The sequence below is a fragment of the Hyperolius riggenbachi genome, chromosome 8 (genome assembly GCF_040937935.1).
Source record: "Hyperolius riggenbachi isolate aHypRig1 chromosome 8, aHypRig1.pri, whole genome shotgun sequence".
Lineage (NCBI taxonomy): Eukaryota > Metazoa > Chordata > Amphibia > Anura > Hyperoliidae > Hyperolius > Hyperolius riggenbachi.
Genome location: NC_090653.1, coordinates 155,672,496 through 155,689,501, shown reverse-complemented (window position 1 = coordinate 155,689,501; position 17,006 = coordinate 155,672,496). Strand labels below are relative to the sequence as shown.

At 42.1% G+C, this 17,006-nt stretch overlaps 1 protein-coding gene across 3 annotated transcripts in view; it reads left to right on the top strand.

The window, feature by feature from the left end:
* The window catches only part of NEXMIF (neurite extension and migration factor), a 596,318-nt gene that overhangs the window by 112,158 nt on the left and 467,154 nt on the right, over positions 1–17,006 (top strand). The window lies entirely within an intron of this gene.

The following is a 17,006-nucleotide window of genomic DNA, read 5'->3' as shown; positions in this document are numbered from 1 at the left end:
GTTGCTCCCAATATTCTCTTAGACAACCTCTGAGGCTGTCACAGAGCAGCTGTATTTGTACTGACATTAGATTACACACAGGTGCACTCTATTTAGTCATTAGCACTCATCAGGCAATGTCTATGGGCAACTGACTACACTCAGACAAAAGGGGGCTGAATAATTACGCACACCCCACTTTGCAGTTATTGATTTGTAAATAATGTTTGGAATCATGTATGAGTTTCGTTCCACTTCTCACGTGTACACCCCTTTGTATTGGTCTTTCATGTGGAATTCCAATACAATTGATTCATGTTTGTGGCAGTAATGTGACAAAATGTGGAAAACTTCAAGGGGGCCGAATACTTTTGCAAGCCACTGTGTATTGGGTAAAAGCCAGCTGAGTGTTTATACCTCTGAACTCTTGAGGCAAGATCTCCCTCTCTGGGTCCCCTATTTTGCCCACTTTCAGTGGCAATGGTGACAGGGTCATACTCTGCATTTTGGCTTTAATACACGTTACAGAAAAATGGGCCAATGAAGTGACATTCTAGAGTAAGTGGTGTAGTTGGAAACCCCAATGAGAGAATTTACACCGGTATAATGCAGTCATATGTAATGTGGTTTACCCTCATTACCTTACACAAATCTGAGTTCCATATCCAGTAGGCTGGCTTCATTACAGCCGCAATTTTTCGGTCCTTTTGTAGGCAAATAACTCCTTTTATGTCTGTGAAGAAATGTTCCTATAATTATTTAACTAGTTTGTTTTCTTATGAAAATAAAGTCATCTTTTAAGTTCTTTGTAAAGGTCAGTCTCATTAGGAGATGATGTTGCGTTTTATTATTTAAATTGTTAAATGAAAAGCAGTAACCATATCACTACCAACATATGTAAGATGTAGCAAGAAAACTCAATACTGTTTTTGAACATGCTTTGTATAATGTGGTTTGAGATAGCACAAAAGTTCAATTAGATCTAAGACCAAAGCTACGTCTATAGGCAAAGTCCAGTTCAGGCTACCATGTTCCTGTGCAGAAGTTAATAATTAATTAGATTTTAAAGTCACCTCTTGTTTACACCTGTTCTGCAATACTCTTCTGGAGCACTAATTAGGTATGCAAAGATGTAGTGGTTTTTACCTCTCTTTATCTAGCTATTAAGTCAGGATTTAGCTTTCCTTCACTCTCATAAATTATCTCTTGGTATTGGTTTATATAATGAATAATCTACCCTTATCTGTTTACCTCATGAATTATATTTCTCCTAATGGTTTAAATGGAATACAAGTAACTCAAGCTAACTCAAGCTGACTCATGCATAAGCCCACCCCCCAGTTTTGGCCTAAAAATGGTTAAATGCAAAAAAAGTGTAGCCATAGCCCCCCCATGCAGAGTGCACATTGGGTACGCACTGAAAGATCATAGATGCCTGTCCTTGGTCCTGCTCCGTCTCACGCATCATCCCAGCAGCTTCGTATTCGCTGCTAGAGCTCCAGGCTAGCTATGATCTCCAGTACGATCCCAGCATGCACTCTGCATGGGGGCGCCCCCTAAATATTATATCACCTGTCGATAAGCCGGTCTCCTAATTTTAGCTAAAAGAATTGTTATAAAGAAGTTGACTTATCTGCGGTGATATATAGCAAAGTGAATCAGTCCCATTGTGTGGTAAGCTCAGAGATGCAGTTAGTGTGACATTTATTTGAAGTAGGTGTGAAATATAGGTTTTTGTTCATATTTTTGTGTAGAAGGAGAAGACAGAAGATTGTCTATAATGGTAGAAAAGCCAGATGAGGTACTTACTGCATTTTCAACGGCAAGTTAATAGAGTGACCATCATAGATACTTGCCCTGCAGAAGCCACCATTTTACGTTTCCAATGTTTGTTCAGGGTTGTTACCGAATGGTGAGCTGCAAACATTGTACTGTACGATAATGCTCCTGTAACATAAAAGGATGATAAACTACCAGTATGTATTTTGATTGTGGGAGCAAAGCAAGCATCACGAGGAAAGCAAAATAGACATGATAGTATTATCCCTGCAAGGGGTACTAAAACGTGGATTACTGTAAGTGTGTTACATAGTTACATAGTTATTTTGGTTGAAAAAAGACATACGTCCATCGAGTTCAACCAGAGAACAAAGTACAACACCAGCCTGCTCCCTCACATATGTCTGGTTGTAATAGGTAACTGGTTTTTGGCACTTAGGTGTTTGGGTTCTCTGTAATGTTTGCATATGCTTGAATGTAAAAGATTTCTGCATCTTCTATTTAATGTAAACAAGCAGATTGTGCTAGTAATGAAGATGCTTTTGCACAGTGCTAACTTACATAGGAGATCACGTTGTAGCTGCCAGCCATCCTTACTGTTACATATTCCATTGTTGCTGCTCCTATTCTGACTGGTGCTGGGAATACGTCTTTGAGTTATATTAGTTTGGTTGTTAATGCAGTAACATAGTCAACCTGGCCACAACCTACAGGTTACACTAGCAACCTAGGCCTTGATTCACTAACGGGTGCTAACTGTTAACACGCCAGTGAAAAGGCACTTAAGACGCAAACATGGCCACTTCACGCGCTAATACGCGTGCAAAGTTTAGTTGTGCGTGCGCAACGTTGCACCGGTGCACGCTAAGTGTACTTAGCACGCAAACGGTGCATCGCTAAACTTTGCGCGCGATCTGTAAAAGCTTTAGACGTGCAAACTACTTAGCACCCTAGTTTGCACGTCCAAAGCTGTTAGGCGTGCTAACTAGGTTAGCATGCCTTTGTGAATTGAGCCCCTTGTATTCTCATACAGCAAAAAGGAAACGTTTTTGCTATAAAATGTTTAAATGTGCTTTTTTGTTTACGTAATTGCATTTCCATTTAATGCTGTTATAGAAAATAAAGAACCTTCACCAGGGCTTTAGGCTTTTTAAACTGATCTCTATGACATGACTTTTCTTATAAAAATGGAAGTTTCGTTCAACAATGCCTTCATTTTACTATAAGTGGTGGAATTGGTGCCTATGACATTGTGCTGTTTAGTTGTCAGCAAGATCGATGAGTATATTTTTCAGCCTCCGGGGGAGAACACAAAGATTGATATTAAAAGCTAATAACTTCAATTTACCACTGCCCTTTGATAGACCCTTTATAACAGTAAGCTGCTACTTCCGGCTTACTCAGTGTCTATACTGCGGCAGTCTTGTCTCACATCTACACTTAAGTATGCAGTTATTACACAATGGCAGCAATACATGCCTGCAGAGGTCAATTTAACAGGTAAAGCAGGCTGAAAATACACAAAGGACCAGTGTAACAAAACCCAATCAGCTTTAGCTGGAGGGTTACTAAAACCGCCATCACTCAATACATTCCTATGCACAACATCCCTGCCAAACTGCATTATTTATTTAAGGCAATTCAAGTGCAATATTTGTTTCCATTAAGTCTTTTGGCTTCTTTCTGCTCTTTAAACATGTGATTCTTCCTGCTACATAATGCTACATAATGCCCTTAAGGGTAAACGTATTAGGAATGGGAGCACAAGTGTGTGTTTATATATTTCCTCCTTTGTGTTGTACAATGCAGTTCCTGAAAGACTGAAGGCAGAACATGGGGGAATACAGTATGCTTGCTAACCTCGTGTTTAAAGAGTGGCGTCCTCCATTACTAAAAGTTTGACAGGAGGATGCTGGAATATGGACAACAGAAAGAGACAGGCAGAGAAGAGACATAAGAGAGGAAGGGGGAAGGGGAGGGGGGAGGGGAAGGAAATGATTGCAAGTGAGTTGAAAATAGCCCAGAACACATAATGAAGAGTCTTCATCAGATGTTAGCCACACTCCCACACAAATATGCAAGGGAATGATTTATTTACATTACAGGATTGCTGTAGAATAGTATATTACCGTATGTATACAGAACGGAAATAGAGGTATTTGCCTATACACTGCATTGCTGATCAGACACAGTCACTTCAGGGAATGCATTGCTTTATATAGTGCTTTTTTTATTTATATGACTGAAAAATGACTGTGGATAGTACTATTTGTCTAGTATTGCCATTGCTGCATTTATCATAAAGGAAAATAGATTGTAGACAGTAGCTAGACTAAGTTTCTTAACGGTATAATACCATGGGGAGCTCTCTATATTGAAGACATTCTTTGAGGTATCTTAGGAGAGCAGATATAAATAAAATATGATAGTAGATTTCACGTATCTTATATGACTAGTTGAATGCAACTTCAAGGATCTTTTGCTAAACATCTTCTCATTCCGCCCATCGCCTGATTTAGAACTGTGGAAAGATTTCAGTTATAAAGTGGTGGTGGTCTCAAGTCTTCAATGCAGCTTGGAAGGTTCTGTGGGATGACTTTCCCAGTATGTAAATCACCAGCATGTGACATACACACCACTTACAGAGCTGTGATAAATAACTATGGTGGTGTTATGGGTGGTGTCCACCCACCCATTGTTCTACAATCTTCGGACAAGGAAGTGACAGAGAAATAGGCTTTTGGAAGTCATGTTTTTAGTGAGTCACCCCTAAACCAATAAACAGCAGGATAGGAAATCTGTTTAGGATGAGGCCGGTTTCACACTGCAAACCGGCATACGCGGTGTTCCCTATCTGGCCACCAGCCAAGCAGGAAGTGGAGCGCGCTTGCAGTCACTTCCTGCTTCGAGTTATGTATTGTAAAAATACACTTCCACGCATGTGCTCTGCGACGTCGCACCGTCAACTGTTTTAAAATCCCTGCGTCACCATAGACCAACATGACTTCCGGGTCAACGCAGATCGCCGCAAGTTACCGCAGAAGTCGTGCGGTAACATAGTTTAGCGTTAGCATTAGATTGGGCACTTCTGGCACCGCGTATCGCAATGTGGGGAGTGTGAACTCCCCCACAGGGATACATTAGGCTGTGGTAGCAGTGCAGCAATTGTGCCGCACCGCACCAGTGTGAAAGGGCCCTAAAGGATACCTGATCTAAGGCAAAGCTCTTAAAACAGGTGGAGGCACCCAATGCATAAAAGATAGGCTAATAAAGCTGTTGATCTTATAAACAGAGAGGTAATCTTGAGCCATTTGGACCAGTCTATTGAAAAAAAAGTATTTTATTTGAGCACATAAAATTAACAACTCATTTTGCGGAGCCTCTATAAGCTATCTGAGGCTAAGCTACCTAAGGTACACACACAGGTATGTTCATGCTGTATCCACATACCTCTGTGTGCTGTCCATTCCTCTCATTATATAACCCCTCCCCCCCAACTCAGTTCCCATAATCACTCTTTAAAATATTTAACTTTGGCTAAAGTCAGATTTTCAGTCAGGAAAAGACCGGCACGCCACGATGTTCCCTCCTATCACCCTTCCATTTCATCCTCTTCTTGTCCCATTCACTCTCCTTAAATGCCTCGGGACCACGTGTAGTTAAAACGACCCTGCACGTATGGCTGCTTAAGCCATAGTTTTAACTCTGCCGGCTCCCATGCATGGGAACTTGGTAGTGCATCCCCACCGGCACAAAACTCAGCTGTCTAAATACAGCTGAGCTCCATACCTCAGTCAGGAGCCAATTTCATTGACCTGGAGAGGTAGAAACCAACGTGCGTCCAGCATTTATTGGATGCAGTTGTGTACAGAAGCTGTGGTTCCTATGTGGCAACATCGGATTGGGCATTACATCTCTTGCACTTCAAACTTCACTGAGGAGAGGGATCTAGTATGTACAGTCATAGAAGGCACTCTGCTGAACATAAAATTCAATGAGGAGTGATGCAGTCTTCTGTTCTTTACTCCACATATCAAGTCCTATTCTGGGAGAATCTTGTTTTGCCTAGCAGCCTTACTTTTCTCAAGGCTATCATTTATCTCGTTTATAAAAAAAAACAACTCATGAAATCTGCTTGATGAGTTTTTGTGCAGGCCAACGACATGAAAGTTGCCATAAGGGCAATGTTTGTGCACCCTCTTTGTCAGCATGTCCCATTGTAGGCAAGCCGATAACAATGGATGCAATTATCATGGCGTGAATTCATTTTTCTTTCATTTCTCATCACACCTCAGGTCAGCCAGTATTTCATATAATGCTAACAGAACATCTACTCATGTCACTGGCAGCCTATAGGACATTTGTATCCAAGCATAGAAGATTGGAAAGATCTTCATCTGGTTTATGTATCTTCTTCTCTACTAACTAAGCAAACAGTAATGAGGTCTAGAAGCAAAAATAATTCTCCAAAGGGTATAACTGTTAGAAGAGGCCAAGAGGGCATGTCTTTAAGCTTGGTGCATCACTTTCTTCCTCGGTGAAGTGTTTGTACGAGCAATGCCTCATTATGCATATATTTCAGGAGAGAAATTCGTTCTGCTCAGTCAAGTTGCATAGTGGTGAGTTTAAAGTAATTGTGTGGCACAGAAAACCTTCCACATTCTCTGTCCCATTAAGATGCTCCAGCTTCAGCTCCACAAGTAGTGATGAAAGCTACACTGAAATCCTGTGTGAGTTTAATCCTCGGCTTGTGCTGTGGTTGCAGAGCGTGACAGTCAGAAGCTAATGTCTTCTTTCTATCACTGCTAACTTGAGCTCATCTTCCTTCTTAACACTTTATCTACCACAGGACACAAAGGCCTCATTTGCATTCATCTAATAAGCTTGGGAAACTGAGGCATTTAGACTTCTGTTGGCTGGGGGAAAAAAGAAATGATGTTGCCATTTTGAATGTTAGTCACATAGTCATACAACACTAACAAGGTAGATATATGGCTCTGTTATTAGTGAATCTTCAAACTTTTTCCGGCTGTTACAGAAAAAAAGGTAGCCGAGTGAGAAATCTTCTGCTTTAAAACCAGTTTTTTGGAAAGAGGACTGTAGAGAGAACTAGTTCTAGCCCTAGAGTGGTCTAAGAATCTGCTATTTTTTTTTTTTTTTTTTTTTTACTATTAAAACTTTATCGAAAATCACAGTACATTGCAAGGTGAGAAGTTAAAAAATAGAAGAGAGATAAAGAAGTTATTCACTTTGTAATTCATTTATGTTTTACCCACAATGAGCCTGCACGTCATCATCTTTACTGCTGACAGACGAGAAATAAACTAAACTACACCAACTGCCATTGGCCTCAATTCACTAAGATCATGCTGGAGATAATAAGGCAAGAGAAAACTTACCTCCACACAGTGAGAGAGTTATCTTATCTCTTCATTCCTTAAGTTACCTCCTCTGTAGTTAATTTACCTCCTCTGTAGTTAATTTACCTCCTCTTTAGTTATTTTCACATGCAGTTAATTAACAGCCTGTCTTTAACTCTGGAGTTATTTTAAGGATGGAGCGTTAACTTAAAGACAGAAGAGTTAACTTTAGGTTTGCCTGAGGTAAAATGTTTCCTGAATACTACATGCCTTATCACCATGGTGACAACTCTAGAAGAGTTATTAAAGACAGGAGATAAGCTTAGTGAATTGGGGCCTACATGCCTTATCACCATGGTAACAACTCTAGAAGAGTTATTAAAGACAGGAGATAATCTTAGTGAATTGAGGCCATTATCTCTAAAAACACATCCCCTAACAATACAATAGGCTAAAATGTTGTTTATTTAATAGATATACATATGCACAGAAGGAGATATTGCTTACTTGGCATTTGGAAATAGCGGTTATTAACCACAATGCAGAAAGGTTCACAGAAAAGAAACTGTCATGACCATGATCATGACATCACAGACACAGCCACACATATGATCTATTCTAGAAAAGGTAAACATTTCTCTTGTAGGAAAGGGGGTATCAGCTACTGATTGGGATGATGTGAATGATAGATGTGAATGAGCTTGTTGGGTCACATGGGCTGTCAGCTCTGATGTGTTTCCGCATTGCAGAGAAATGCAGGGGGAGAATGGTACTGACAAAAAAGCAAGTAACTCGCCTGAATGATTCTTGGTGCTCCCAGCCCTCTTCAACTTTCCACTATGGATCGCTTCACTCTTGGTGCTGTTAAGACAAAGACGTGTCTTGCAAGGTGGCTGCCACATCTTGCTGTTTTCAGTAATATCACTGCGTGAGGAAGGAAGGAGAACAGCTTTCAGTGACAAAACCAATGTGTAGACACGCGTCTCAGCATGTAATGTTTTTTTCTTTTTATGTTATAGTGTTAGTGGAAGCATGTAATGTGTTTCTTTACTTTTGGCTACTAAGTAATGTTTAAGCATGTTTAATGTTTAAGCATTCTGATTTATACAGTCAATGGGCCTACCTACATGGTCACATGACCTGAGCCTAATCTTTCAAAATAGGTATAAAGTGTTTTTCTGTTTTTCTGAAATTCCTCCACTGTAGTGGCACATAGCACAGAGAGACAGTTCAGGATGCACCCCTTCTTGCCTCCAGCACTGCATGATAAAACACTTATGTATACATTCCTGGGCACAACTACCCCCCCCCCCCAGCAAAACTTTAATGGGACCCCCAATGTTCACAGCCTTTCCCTTGCCACCCCTTGGTGATCCTCACAGCCTCGAGTCCCATTTTGCAAGGGTCAGAAAACAATTGTGGACAACATGGTGCTTACATCCATAACAAGTGTAGCCATCGAAAGACCTAACCTAGAGCATGGACCCTGTATTGGAGGGAGTGAAGGCTAGTAGTTGGGGGCCCCTCACTGCACTGGGGCTGCTCCCTTATAGTCACGCCCTTGTTCCTGGACAAAGCCAAAAAAAACCACTCCACGACACAATTATATAAACACAGTCAGATGATGAGAATTTATGCAAACTTAAATTGGCATAATGTCTGTGATCTGTGCCATTCGGTAGTAGCACAAGTTAATCACTTAACATTTGACCCTTTCAATTTGAAAATTGTGAGGGCAAAAACAGGAGATAAGTCCCCTTTCCCCACAGTAAATGGTACAACCATGCCCCTTTCACCTCTGCGTTAATAAGTGACGGTTTTCAGTACTTTTCATAGCAAGCAGGGCCGGGCGTTACCGTATAGGCAAAGGGAGCAATTGCCCCAGGGTCCCAAAGCCGGTTTGGGTCCACCAAGGAGTCTCCCTTCAACTTAACTGTTGCTCCCTGGAGTCCCTACAGAGTCTCCAGAAGAGTAGCGTCTCACCTGTCCCGGTTGGCACTCCCATCTTCATCCACTGCTGGCTGCATCTTCTCTGTGCCAAGGAGAAGAAAAGTCCAGTACCTCAAACTACTGAATATGATGAACACCAGGGAGTCAACCAGACCTTTCCCGGACCCAACAAGGTGCATGGACAGCAATGAAAAAAGATGACTGGGTCTCCACCTGGATTTGTGCAATTATAGTAGTGGTTTAATTATATCATAGCAGACAAAAACACAACGTTGTGTTTTTGTCTGCTATGGTATAATAAAATCATTGCAATAATTGCACAAATCCAGGTGGAGACCAAGTCATCTTTTCTCATTGCATCTTCTCTGTGACCTGTGGCATATTACGTAATTACATGCACTGGGTCATGGAGGAGAGGCACCCCTGTGAGGATGAAGTTGGGGAGTGCATGACGACACAAACTTGATAGGAACGCACCCACCAGAACAGGTAAGATGCTAGTCTGCCAAAGACTCTGTAGGGGCCCCAGGGAGCACAGTTAAGTTGGGGGGGGGGGGGGGGGGGCGGCAGCAGCTGGCTCGGGGGCCCTGGGAGGAAATTTGGCTGCAACAAATGGCCCCTCATGCCACTTTCGGGTTTGGGGGAGTTTTTCTGGTGGAACCCTGGATTTACTTTGCTTGGGGGCCCCATTGTTACTAAAACTGGCCCTGATAGCAAGTAATGTGGTGGGGAAGAATTGAGAACAGTGGTGTTTGTTTTGAAAACTCTATTTACCATATGGTCTGCATGTCGGAACTTGCAGAAGTAACAGCAGTGTGTGGCTGCAGTGAAAGTCATAGCATTGCTTACCCTTACATCTAAAATAATGGTCACAGCTAGAACTAACTGGAGCTGAACTGCAAGAATTTGATGGTTGTTCCTGCATACAAATATGGCTTCATGAAAGTGGCGATTCAGATTTCAAAAGTGGAGAATGAAAAAGTGGTGCTCCGAGTCTCAGCCCGCCGCTCCTTATAACCAGGTCCCCTTTATGAATTGGTGCTTGGAAAGCTGGATGAGCGTATTTCCAGTGATGTAGAGGTAGCAGTGTGGACGTACTCCCCATGGATGTTACCTAGTGAAGCGTGAATAACAAACTCCAAACACCTTTTATTTTTTGATAGCAGCTTCTGCGGTCTGCCACTGGCAGATAAATACAATAAAATTCATACCCAGTTTAATTGACTCCAAGGGATTAACATTTTCCTCCTTCTCCTTCCTTACAAATTATCATATAGGCTCTTATAATATGTAAACATATTTTGCATGCATTTTAATGTCACAAGAATAAACCACATTTTAGAAAAATGATGTGGCAATGGGCAATGTGAAGGTCATTTTTGTAGTATGACATGAGAGAGTTTACTTACGAATTTATTATACTCCATTGAGTTCTGAGGTGCATAGTGTCCATAATGAGTACATCTGTTTATCTTGTGTTTACTGTATTTTTAAACATTTGGGTATGCAACTGACAGTTTCTCTTAGTTATACCTAATCGGACTAAAGCCTAACCCTCACTGATAACTAATTACAGCCATAAAACTCTTGCCTGGCAATATAAAGGTGGATACACACGTCTGAGTTTATGCCCGATTGTCGTTTAAACCGGACGTTTGAACAGCTTGTCATTCAAACAAAAAGTCGTTCAGACTCGTTGTACACACAAACGACAAATCGTTTGAAATGCTAATTACAGCTAATTTACATGCCGTTTGGTCAATGGACTTGATAGAACAATGGACTAGATCAAATGACTGATCAAACAACTTGTTGTTTGAAATTTTATTAGTGTTAGACTAATAGACTTTCAAACAACAAGTCCTTTGTACACTTGTACAGACCTAGTCCACGGATCCGACAAGCGGATCAGTCAAAACTGCTGCTCTCAGTGTAATGATCGTTGGTACACACGCCACACTGTCATTCAAACGACCAGTTTGAACGACAAGTCATTCAGAAATATCAGACGTGTGTACGTACCTTTAGTCTATGGAGACTTACGCAATGTGGCAATGCAGTGCGATGGACGTAGAAAAATTGATGCGAAACCACAAACTCTGTAGTGTGTTTCCGCTTGATCCGTGCCTACTGCACGCATTATGCAGCAGTGCAAGTCTATGGTGGTAACTGTGAATTCCCGATCGCAGTAGTGGCACAACAGGCTGGTGCAGAGCGACTGAACTTCAGTGATGTACCTCCTGTCCAGCAGGGAGTATGTCACTGGGGGGGGCGCGGGACACATCGCATATCACATTGTCGCTGCACTCTGCCGCAGGGTAGTGTGCACAGGAGAGTGGTGCCGTGCAGTTATCTTGTCCCGGGTTCTCTTGTTGCAGGATGATCGTACAGCATCATGTGTAAAAGTAGCCGAAAACACATTTTTTAGCTTATAAACAGAAAATAAGACTGCAGGAATTAAAAAAAGGGCATTCTTAGGATTATAGATACAATTATTATCTCATCAGTCTTTTTTCAGTTCAGGCTTGCTTTAAAGATTGCAAAAAAGTAAGTCAAACCAAAATTTGGCTTATTTTTCCTTTGTTTCTTTTATACTCTATTGATCAGAGGACTATTTGTGTATTGTAGTAGTTGGTTGAGTTTAATGCAGTGGCTTTCTCCTTTATTAGAGTATTGAGTCTTCTGCTGGACTGGGAAACTGCTGGATGTCTGCAGATGTACTAAAACGGAACCTTAACTGAGAGGGTTATGGATGTTTCCTTTTAAACAATACCAGTTGCTTGTCAGTCCTGCTGATATTTTTGCTTGCAGTAGTGGCTGAATCACACACCTGAAACAAGCATGCAGCTAATCCAGTCTGACTTCAGTCAGAGCACCTGATCTGCATACTTGTTGAGGGGCTGTGGCTAAAAGTATTAGAGACACAGGATCAGCTAGAGCAGGGCTGCCCAATAGGTCGATCGCGATCTACCAGTAGATCGCGACCGCCTTCTCAGTAAGGCCACGTCTCATTAAATGTTGCTGCTGGCAGCTGTAGAACGAGGCCGCTTGACCGCGTCTCATCACATTTTGCTGCCGGCCGCTGGCCAATAAGGATGCAGGGAGGAGAGAGGCGGCGAGGATAGAGGCGGCGAGGAGAGAGGCGGCGCGGCCGCAACGTCATGGCTGGGGGCGGCGCCGGGCACGTTTCAAGCACGCTAGTCGCACGCTGCCCGCCGCCCCTTAGCCCACCAGAGCGCTCCTGGACCCACAGCCGCTGGAGAGCATGTTACTCGCACGCTGCCCCTTAGCCCTCCAGAGTGCTCCTGGACCCACAGTCACCGGAGGGCACTTTACTCGCATGCTGCCTTGGACCCTCAGCCGCCGGATGGGTACTACCTCCTATACTGCAGGCACATGTACCGAGCCAACCTATATTGCAGGCACCTATACTTGGCTAACCTATACTGCAGGCACATATACCTGGCTAACCTATACTGCAGGCACATATACCTGGCTAACCTATACTGCACATATACCTGGCTAACCTAAACTGCAGGCACGTATACCTAGCAAACCTATACAGGGGGGGCGGCTAAGCTTAGCATTTGAAACGTTGGTAGATCATCTGGCCTTGGCAAATTTTAAAGTAGCTCGCGAGCCGAAAAAGTGTGGGCACCCCTGAGCTAGAGAGTCCGGCAACTGGTATTATTTTAAAAGGAAAAATCCATATACTTCTTAGTTTAGGTTCCCTCTAACTTCTGCCTTACTGTGAATTGGCCTTAGCTACTGTATGCTCCTACTGACCATCAGGGCCGGATTTGGACTTCCCAGTGCCCTAGGCCCGGTACCACCAACCGCCCCCCCCCCCACACACACACACACACACACACACACTCAGGGTGCATACACACATCAGACTATAGTCTTTGGAAAATGAAAGATCACAGACCAATCTTACCACCTTCCATGTAGTATGAGAGCCATACCTACACAGTCTATTCTATGGAGCTGAACTCCCCATCAGACAGAAATCTTTGCAAGATGCTGCACACACAGATGCTTTACACATGCAACAGATCAGTATCTGCAAAAGATCTGTTCCTGCAAAAGATCCGTTCCTGCAAAATGCATTCATAGTCTATGATATCTGCAGATCCTCATACACACCTTGTTTAAAAAACATTAATCTGCAGATCAGATCCACCAGGATGGATCTTCAGATCTGCAGATGATTGTCTGATCTGCAGATGAATGCCTCTGTTAAACAAGGTGTGTATGAGGATCTGCAGATCTCATAGACTATGAATGCAATTTGCAGGAACGGATCTTTTGCAGGAACAGATCTTTTGCAGATACTGATCTTTTGTGTCTGTACAGCATCTGTGTGTGCAGCATCTTGCAAAGATTTCTGTCTGATGGGGAGTTCAGCTCCATAGAAAAGACTGTGTAGGTATGGCTCTCATACTACATGAAGGGTGGTAAGATTGGTCTGTGAACTTTCATTTGCAAAAGACTATAGTCTGATGTGTGTATGAGCCTTAACGATCACTTGTTTGCAGGAGGAAATGCCTGTTTTAGTGACTCGTGTATACCTATGAATGTTTTCTCTCTGAAAAATGATGAATGATTGTTTCTCCTGTCAGAGCAGTGAGTCCCTAATGCCTGGTACGCAACAGATAGATGGGTTGAATCGATTTTCCGATCACTTATACAAAGTCGATTAGAAAAATGATCAGAAATCAGATTGGACCTGTCAGAAATAATCAATTCGAACCCATCTATCTGATGGCAAATTGCATGGTGTGTACCAGGCATGAAGTAGCAGAGCGGCGTTCATCTCCCTCTCTGCTCTTCTGTAATCACAGATCTGTTGCATTTATTTTATAGTATTTATTGTACTGATTCTTTCACAGGTGTTTTTTTACTGTTTGCCAATACGGTACAAATATATATTTTTTTAATTTTTAGTGTATGTTATTACTTTTGGTGTACAAAACAGAATGTAACAATACAAAAGTATACAATAGTACATTTGCAATTATAATTATAGAGAAGTTGTCTATCTCATACTAGACTACTGCTGCCTTTAAAATGAGCCAGCAAGGGGTTAAGATTTAGCTTAGAAGGGGCTGTCATAAATCTCTCTCAGGAAAAAAAACAACAACAAACCTTATCTTTCTGTTTAAGATTTACAATCCAGGGGGAGAGAGGAGAAGGAATGGCTCAAGTCATTAACAGAGTCTGACCAGCAATACATTGTTTAGCCCAGCTTGAGTTGTAAAGTGGAAATAATTCTGTTAAAATGGTTACCTTACTGTATCAGAAATTGTGTATACATTGTGATCCATGTTTCTCTCACCCCTGGCAATAAACTGAAGCTTGTATGTTTAGGATATAGCACTGTCTCATCGCACAGAGCTCTGGAATTCTGACTGTGTGCAGCAAAGCAGGACGCTTCGGAGCAGGAGAAATGATTTATTTTGACATGCAGCCTCTTATCTCTCTCAGGTCCTGCCGCCCTTTTATCCTTCTGATTTTTTTCCGCCCTAGGCCGTGGCCTTTGTGACCTTTGCAGAAATCCGGCCCTGCTGACCATTGTTGCAGTCTGTTGCATTGGGAAGAATTCTACTACAACTCCACCCCCCACCCCCACCACCTTCTACATAGAAAGAATCAGGATCAGCTTGTACACTGATTAACATAGACTAGTGAATACACAGTGGTAGTTAAATCAGCATGTCTCTGGCTTCTACCGTGTTTTCCCGAAAATAAGACACTGTCTTATATAAATTTTTGCTGACATTTTTGAACAGAGGTGCCAAAATAGAGTAAAAATGTCTAAAAACAGTTAAAAAAGGGGGAAACGGTGCACTTACTCCCTCAAGGAAATACAGACTGGGATTCGTTATTTTATATAAAAAATTACATTTATTTATAAAAACTCCACTTTGCAATGCATTTTGCGGGTACACTCCCACTTCATCAGGCAATAATTGGAGTAACTCCAAAAATCTGTAGCGTGGCCAAGCGCCTATGTCGGCCACGCTACCGATTTTTGGAGCTGGATCATAATCATGCATATGAAATGCAGTTATAGACATTTACATTGGCTTCAGCTGCATTTTATTGTTAAAACTGTGTGAGATTTTAATTACATCTACTATACCTACTCAAATATGAACCAATGCTTTTGTTATAGAAAAGACACTGTAAATCTCAGTTTACATTCAGGTAACTTTGCCTCCTCCTCCCCCATCACTCACACATTCCACATTGAGAGCACAATCTGGCTGAATGGCGACTGTGGAGGTTAATGAAGACTGGAGGCTGAATGATTGGAACGAGGAATGGTAGCCATACCAAATATCTCCAGCATGCTCTGTATACACAAGCTACATTAATGGAGGTGTCCAGTAGCTGTGCAACGAGAGGTAGAGGACAAGCAAGTAAAGAGATCCCAATCACAGGTACCAGAATGTCAGTGGGACTTGTAGAGAATGCAGAGGCACTTGCCAGAGGACCAATTTGGTAGAGGGGCCGGTTTGGGGGTGGGACCAGTGATGGTGGAGCCCATATCAGTGTTTTTTTAATGGGGAGAGAACCATATAGAGGCCACAGTAAAGGCAACCTTTGCTTGTAGTCGAGTCTTCGATTTCTACCTTTTTGTAAAATTTAGAGCCTTGGTTATACCCAAATTAGTTTACATCTGAGTACAACCATTCTATTTCTAAAATGTGACCATTGACATGGAATTCAGATAGTGTGCGTAGGATGTTTAAATTCCATGAAGTATAGCATGTCCTAGTCCGTTCTGCCTTCATGGCAATGTTAACATCCCTCAAATGGCATTTTTAGTATTTATTAGTTTCAGCCTTTTATATCAAGCCACTGTACATTCACATATGTCACCCTTCAGCTATGGAAGTACACAGATAAGCATCTAGAATATTGCCATTCAGTTTGCACTTACATTGTGGTAAATTAAGGCAGCTGGCTTTGGTTGTATAAGTTCTGAGCGCAAACAGGGTGTAGTAAATACATTCAATTTCATTTCATGGCCACAGATTTTTAAAAACGTTAACTTTTTTCCCCTGCTGTAAATATATATAGAATACAGAACATGCATTAGCTATTTAGTGCCCTTGGGATGTATGTGCCAATGTATTATGTACTACTCATGCGTAATATATTATGTACTACTCATTGTGCTGTTAAACCTTGCGCACATAATTCTGCTAAACGGAATTTAGTGCATACACCCCATTATTCCTAGAGAGAGAGTAACATGATTCATGAGGGGAATTTTGAACTTTAACCTTTATTTTAATTACTAGAAACGCAAACAAATAACAAGAGAAAACCCTTAAAATTAGTAATGCTAACTCAAGCTCAAATTCCATTGTCAATCATGAAATTATAATAGTGAGGGAAAAATAAAACAAAAAAAGTGTCTTTCCGATTCCGCAGATTTCTCCAATTTCCACATATCTCTGAAAAAAATAATTTTGTCAATAAGTTAGTTAACCCACTTGCCGTTCCAACTATGTCGGCAAGGGGGCGGCGCAGCTACATGATAGCCACTGAGCAGCGGCATCCCCCCGCCTCCGGCGATCAGCGCAAGCAGGAAATCCCATTCAGAACGGGATTTCCTGCTTGGCTTCCCCGTCGCCATGGCGACGATCGTGATGATGTCACCGACGTCATGGACGTCTCAGCGCTGCCTGGCACTGATTGGCCAGGCTGCGCAAGGGGGGGCAGTGTGGCGCGGCGGGTAGTGGCGAATCGGCGGGTAGCGGCGGCGATCACGTACTACAAGCAGCTAGCAAAGTGCTAGCTGCGTGTAGAAAAAAATTGCGAAAATAGGCCCAGCAGGGCCAGAGCAATACTCCTGCGCAGGTTACCCCGAGCTCAGCTCGGGATAACCGGAAAGGAGGTTAATTAAAAAAATTTAACAAA